At 49.9% G+C, this 5,963-nt stretch overlaps 1 non-coding gene and 2 pseudogenes across 1 annotated transcript; all 3 read left to right on the forward strand.

The window, feature by feature from the left end:
• Positions 1-1,549: 1,549 nt before the first annotated feature.
• On the forward strand, positions 1,550-2,997 carry LOC147434727 (18S ribosomal RNA; annotated as a pseudogene).
• Positions 2,998-3,344: 347 nt separating this feature from the next.
• Positions 3,345-3,497, forward strand: LOC147434728 (5.8S ribosomal RNA). The gene has a single exon (XR_015185412.1). It is a non-coding gene; the product is annotated as a 5.8S ribosomal RNA (ribosomal RNA).
• Positions 3,498-3,880: 383 nt separating this feature from the next.
• Positions 3,881-5,752, forward strand: LOC147434729 (25S ribosomal RNA; annotated as a pseudogene).
• The last annotated feature ends 211 nt before the right edge of the window (positions 5,753-5,963 follow it).

A 5,963-nucleotide genomic window follows, 5' to 3' on the forward strand; every position in this document is an offset into this window, starting at 1 on the left:
TCTCAAAGCTACTGTCTTTCAAAAGGTAGACTTTGTCGAGCAAAGACAGCAATTCTGTGCGGGATTACCTGAAGAGATGGCCGAATACATCAACTCTCAACAGCCTGGTACTATTACCAAAGTAATCCATCACACCATGGTTGTTTCACACATAAATTTCCATCAAGGGGCTAGACGTAATTTCAAGCCCATGGAAAACAAAGATAAAAATGATGCAAAGGGGAAATCCAATGCTCAAAATAATTCCCAAGGCATCATGAGCTACAAGGGGGGGTCGACCATGCAAGCTAGGGGGTTGCTTAGGGGGTATACTCACACACGCACACACACAAACACTCTCATGGTGTACTATGCAAAGTGCAAGAGCTCCCTCTCCTTCTCCAAGCAAGTAGAGGTTGAGAGCCTACACCAACACTCTTGGCTATGGAGTGCAAATCCACCCAAGATCCATGCTTCAATGCTTGAGCTTACCATCTCCTTCTTCTTCATTACTATGCTATTATGTATGCTAGCACAAGAGTTATGATAAGTGAGGAACTAGTTCTTTCTCGTATGGAATGTTTCTTCTTCCTCTTCCCTACCCTCATTCCCTACTAGCTCTCTCCACCTTCGAAGGTGTTTGAGGTCTTGGGACTGAGGCTTGGCATGGTTAAAGCTTTCTTCAAGTTTATGTTATGCTATGATGGTGATGCATGAATCTTTCCATCTTCATTGCTTCACCTAGGTCACAAGGAACACAAAGAATGTATTGTAACAAGTCTCTCTTTATGGGAGAAATCATAATACAAATGCCTATTGGAGGGGGGACCCCGGCTCCACATAAATCCGGTCCTCAACTGTTGTCATGTTCTCTAAATTCTCTCTCTTGCAAAAGTATTGTCTATGCCAAGTTAACTTATTGCTATGATTATGTTGTTATCTTCAATTATGTCTACCCGCTATGCTCACAAAATCATTTCTTGAAAGTACTCTCATTAAATTCCGCTACTCTCAAATTGAATAGGCAAATTCCATTACATAATAGTTCAAAGCATGTGACTACAAGGTTTAGTCCATTTATGCTTTTGTATGGATTTCAACTTAGATCACCCGTTATGGTGGGGTTGGCTAAGGAGAAGATACAGCAAGCGAAAGATTTTCTCCAAGACCATTTTGACATGCTTCGAGTTTCTCGACAAAATGTTAAGCAAGCTCAAGATCGATATAAAAAGTACGCAGATGAGCATCCTCGTCTTGCTACTTTTGAAGAAGGAGACAAGGTTTTCCTCAAAGTTCCGGAGCATTCAAAAAGTCTAAAGATGGGAAAAGTTGCTAAACTTTCACCACGCTATTGTGGACCGTTTACCATTCTCAAACGTATAGGTTAAGTGGCCTATAAGTTAGCTCTTCTAGAGCACTAACGAGTTCATCCTATTTTTCATGTTAGCCGTCTACGAAAACAGCTAGGAAAAAATGATTATGTCATTGACACAGGTGCATTGGTTGACCTTATCGCACCGCCAAGCATTCCTCATGAGCCCGAAAAGATTTTGGATTCTCATGAGCTTCGCACCAGACATCATGTCAGATGACAGGTGTTGGTAAAATGGCTAGATAGACCTGAAGAAGGTTCTACATGGGAGAATGTCTCTGCACTTAAGAAACATTTTCCTACGTTTTTTTTCGAGGACGAAAACGATTCTCCAAGGGGGGGGGGGGGGGGGGGGGGGGGGGTAATGTAAGGACATGGGTCCTATGGGCAAGGCCACCGGCACGGCCGGATAGTGTGTACGCGAGGGGGAGGCTATAAGATAGCATGGTTGGGTGGAGACTATCACACGCATTACCACTGCCCTTTCAGAACAGACCGTCTCTTTTGTTGTGCACTGGTCGCTCCGCCCTTTTGGTCGTGGACGTGCTCCTGACCTTAATTGGCTGGGATGGGGATTTGGAGATGCTACTTTGAAAAAATTAGAGTGTTCAAAGCAAGCCTATTCTCTGAATACATTAGCATGGAATAACGCGATAGGACTCTAGTTCTATTGTGTCGGTCTTCGAGACCGGAGTAATGATTAATAGGGACAGTTGGGGGCATTCGTATTTCATTGTCAGAGGTGAAATTCTTGGATTTATGAAAGATGAACTACTACAAAAGCATTTTACAAGGATGTTTTCATTAATCAAGAACAAAAGTTGGGGGCTCGAAGACGATCAAATACCGTCCTAGTCTCAACCATAAAAGATGCCGACTAGGGATTGGCGGCTGTTCCTTTCATGACTTTGCCAGCACCTTATGAGAAATCAAAGTTTCTGGGTTCTGGGGGGAGTATGGTCGCAAGGCAAAAACTAAAGGAATTGACGGAGGGGCACCACCAGGAGTGGAGCCTGCAGCTTAATTTGACTCAACACGGGGAAACTTACTAGGTCTAGACATAGTAAGGATTGACAGATTGAGAGCTCTTTCTTGATTCTATGGGTGGTGATGCATGGGTGTTCTTAGTTGGTGGAGTGATTTGTCTGGTTAATTCCGTTAACAAACGAGACCTCAGCCTGCTAACTAGCTACACGAAGGATCCTCTTCATGGCCAACTTCTAAGAGGGACTTTGGCCGTCTAGGCCATGGAAGTTTGAGGCAATAACAGGTCTGTGATGCCCTTAGATGTTCTGGGCTACACGCGTGCTACACTGATGAATTAAACAAGTTTACCACTTGGGCCGATAGGCCCGGGTAATCTTTTGAAATTTTATCGTGATTAGAATAGATCATTGTAATTATTGATCTTCAATGAGGAATTCCTAGTAAGCGCGAGTCATCAGCTCGCGTTGACTATGTCCCTGCCCTTTGTACACACCGCCCATGGCTCCTACCGATTGAATGGTTCGGTGAAGTTTTCGGATCACGGCGACGATGGCGGTTCGTCGTCGGCGACGTTGTGAGAAGTTCATTAAGCCTTATCATTTAGAGGAAGGAGAAGTCGTAACAAGGTTTTCGTAGGTGAACCTTCAGAAGGATCATTGACACACATCCCATCAGAACGACGCAAACCGTGACGTAAGCGAGGGGCCGCGCCTCCGCCCCCGCCTCGCCCCCGTGCTGGAGCCGGGACACAGTGGGCGAGGCATCGAGCCGGGGCCATCTGTCGGCCGCACGGTTGGGTGCGGGACAGGGACGCTTTCCCTTCGCCCCACCACACGGGTGGTCCCCCTCCTCCGTGCCGTGAGGCACGGGGCCACTCGATCAACCTTTCTGTCCCTCCCCCTCCCCGCATCGCGGGGGGAAGGGGGGGCCGAGGCGGGACGCACACAGCTGAATGAAATCTTGGACTAAGGTGGCTCCCTCCAGCCGCGAATCATGTAAAGCAAACGACTCTGAGCAACGGATATCTTGGCTCTTGCAACGATGAAGAACACAGTGAAATGCGATACATATTGTGAATTGCAGAATTTCACGAATCATCGAGTCTTTGAACGCAACTTGCACCCATGGCTCGTCCAAGGGCATGTCTGTCAGAGCGTCCACACTACCCCCACGCCGACACCTCCCCCCATCCCTCTCTCGAGATGGCGGGGGGTGCGATGGAGATGGCCGTTCGAGCGCGCCTCCCCCTGCACGTCGCTCGTCGGGCTGAAATGCATCGATGGCACCGTGCCACAACCCCTGCCGCAAGGGTGGTTATGCTCCCCGAGTAGGAGGTACGCCCTGTGTGGGGATCGGTTTTTGCGGCCGGCGGGGCGTGGTCGGTGCCGCTGTGTCGAAAAAGGGCTCCGTGGTGGCCGAGGAGCAGGCGGAGGGGACGACGCCCGTCCCCTCTCTCGATGAGGCCTGAAAATGAACGCACGGACCTCAGAGGCAAGGCTACCCACTATCCCCTCTCTTGGTGAGGCCCGAAAATGAACGCACGGACCTCAGAGGCAAGGCTACCCACTGAGTTTAAGCATATCACTAAGCGGAGGAAAAGAAAGTACTTAGGATTTCCCTAGTAGCAGCGAGCGACCCGGAAAGAGCCCAGCTTAAGAATCGCACGGCCCCCGCCCTGCGAATTGTAGTCTGGAGAGACGTCCTTTGCGATGGACCGGGCCCAAGTCCCCTGGAAAGGGGCGTCAGAGAGGGTGAGAGCCCCATCGAGCTCAGACCCTGTCGCTCCACGAGACGCCATCGACGAGGGCTATTTGGGAATGCAGCCCTAAGTGGGTGGTAGATTCCGTCCAAGGCTAAATACGGGCAAGAGACTGATAGCAAACAAGTACTGCAAGGGAAAGATGAAAAGAACTTTGAAAAGAGAGTTAAAAAGTGCTTGAAATTGCTGGGAGGAAAACAAATGCAGGCCGTAGGTGCGCCCTGATCGGATGCTGAACGGCGAGAGCTGGTCTGCCACGCAGGACACTGGTCAGTGTGGGCTAGTGCGGCGAGACAAGAGCGGGCTTTCGTCAGCCCGTCGATGCCGTCGCGCCGACCGAGGCACGAAGCGGGCGCCACTCATGGCGGGCTTTACGCACCTGCGTGCTCGAGATGCTGGCGCTCTAGGCTTTCCATCCGACCCGTCTTGAAACACGGACCAAGGAGTCTAACATGTACGCGAGACGGTGGGTGGAAAACCCACGGAGGCGCAAGTAACTTGACAGGTGGGATTCCCCACGGGGGTGCACCATCGACCGACCATGATCTTCTGTGAAAGGTTTGAGTGGGAGCGTACCTGCTGGGGCCCGAAAGATGGTGAACTATGCCCAAGTAGGGCGAAGCTAGAGGAAACTCTGGTGGAGGCTCGTAGCGATACTAACATGCAAATCATTCGTTAGACTTGGGTATAGGGGCAAAAGACTAATCGAACCATCTAGTAGTTGGTTCCCTCTGAAGTTTCCCTGAAGATAGCTGGAGCTCTTTGCAGTTTTATTAGGTAAAGCGAATGATTAGAGGCATCGGGGTTGAAAAACCCTCGACCTATTCTCAAACTTCAAATAAGTAAGCGGCCGGGGTTGCTCTGTTGAACCTCGGTGCAGAATGCGAGCTCCAAGTGGGCCATTTTTTGTAAGCAGAACTAGCGATGCGGGATGAATCGAAAGCTGGGTTACGATGCCAAATTGCACGCTAACCTAGATCCCACAAAGGGTGTTGATTGATTAAGACAGCAGGACGGTGGTCATGGAAGTCAAAATCCGCTAAGGAGTGTGTAACAACTCACCTGCTGAATCAACTAGCCCCGAAAATGGATGGCGCTGAAGCGCGCGACCTATACCAGGCCATCAGGGCGAGTGCGAGGCCCCGATGAGTAGGAGGGCATGGGGGTCGTGGAGCAGCTCCGGGCGTGAGCCCGTGTAAAACGGCCCCCAATGCAAATCTTGGTGGTACTAGCAAATATTCAAATGAGAACTTTGAAGACCGAACTGGAGAAAGGTTCCATGTGAACAATAATTGGACATGGGTTAGTCTATCCTAAGAGATGGGGCAGTCCTGTGTCAAGGGCGCAATGCATGTCGTTCATCGAAAGGGAATCGGGTTAATATTCCCGAACCAGGACGTGGCGGTGGACGGCAACGTGACCGAATCCGGAGACGCTGACGGGGGCCCCGAGAAGAGTTCTCTTTTCTTTTTAGCAGTCCACCCACCCTGAAATCGGATCACCCGAAGATAGGTCTAGCAGGGCTGGTAAAGCATCACATGTCTCGTAGTGTCCGGTGCGCCCTGTTAACCCTCGTGGCTCACGGACACCCTATCGCCTACGACGGACACTGTAACCGTATTATTTATTTAAGTAGAGTCAGGCACCGGGCTTGTCGGTCCAATAGGGAAAGGTAGAGTGATCGCCGATGAGAGGCGCACTCTAACACGAACATGCTAGGGTTAGTTGGCTAAGAATGGGCGCCCAAGTGTGAATGGGGTGAGCTCACATAAAAGCCAATTAAACCTAAAATTGAGTCATTATCTCATTGTGCAATAGAAGCTGCTCTTGCTCCATCTCCACCTTCTCCTTCACCATCTCCTTGTG

Source organism: Adiantum capillus-veneris, chromosome 19 (genome assembly GCF_014529385.1).
Source record: "Adiantum capillus-veneris isolate H3 chromosome 19, ASM1452938v2, whole genome shotgun sequence".
Lineage (NCBI taxonomy): Eukaryota > Viridiplantae > Streptophyta > Polypodiopsida > Polypodiales > Pteridaceae > Adiantum > Adiantum capillus-veneris.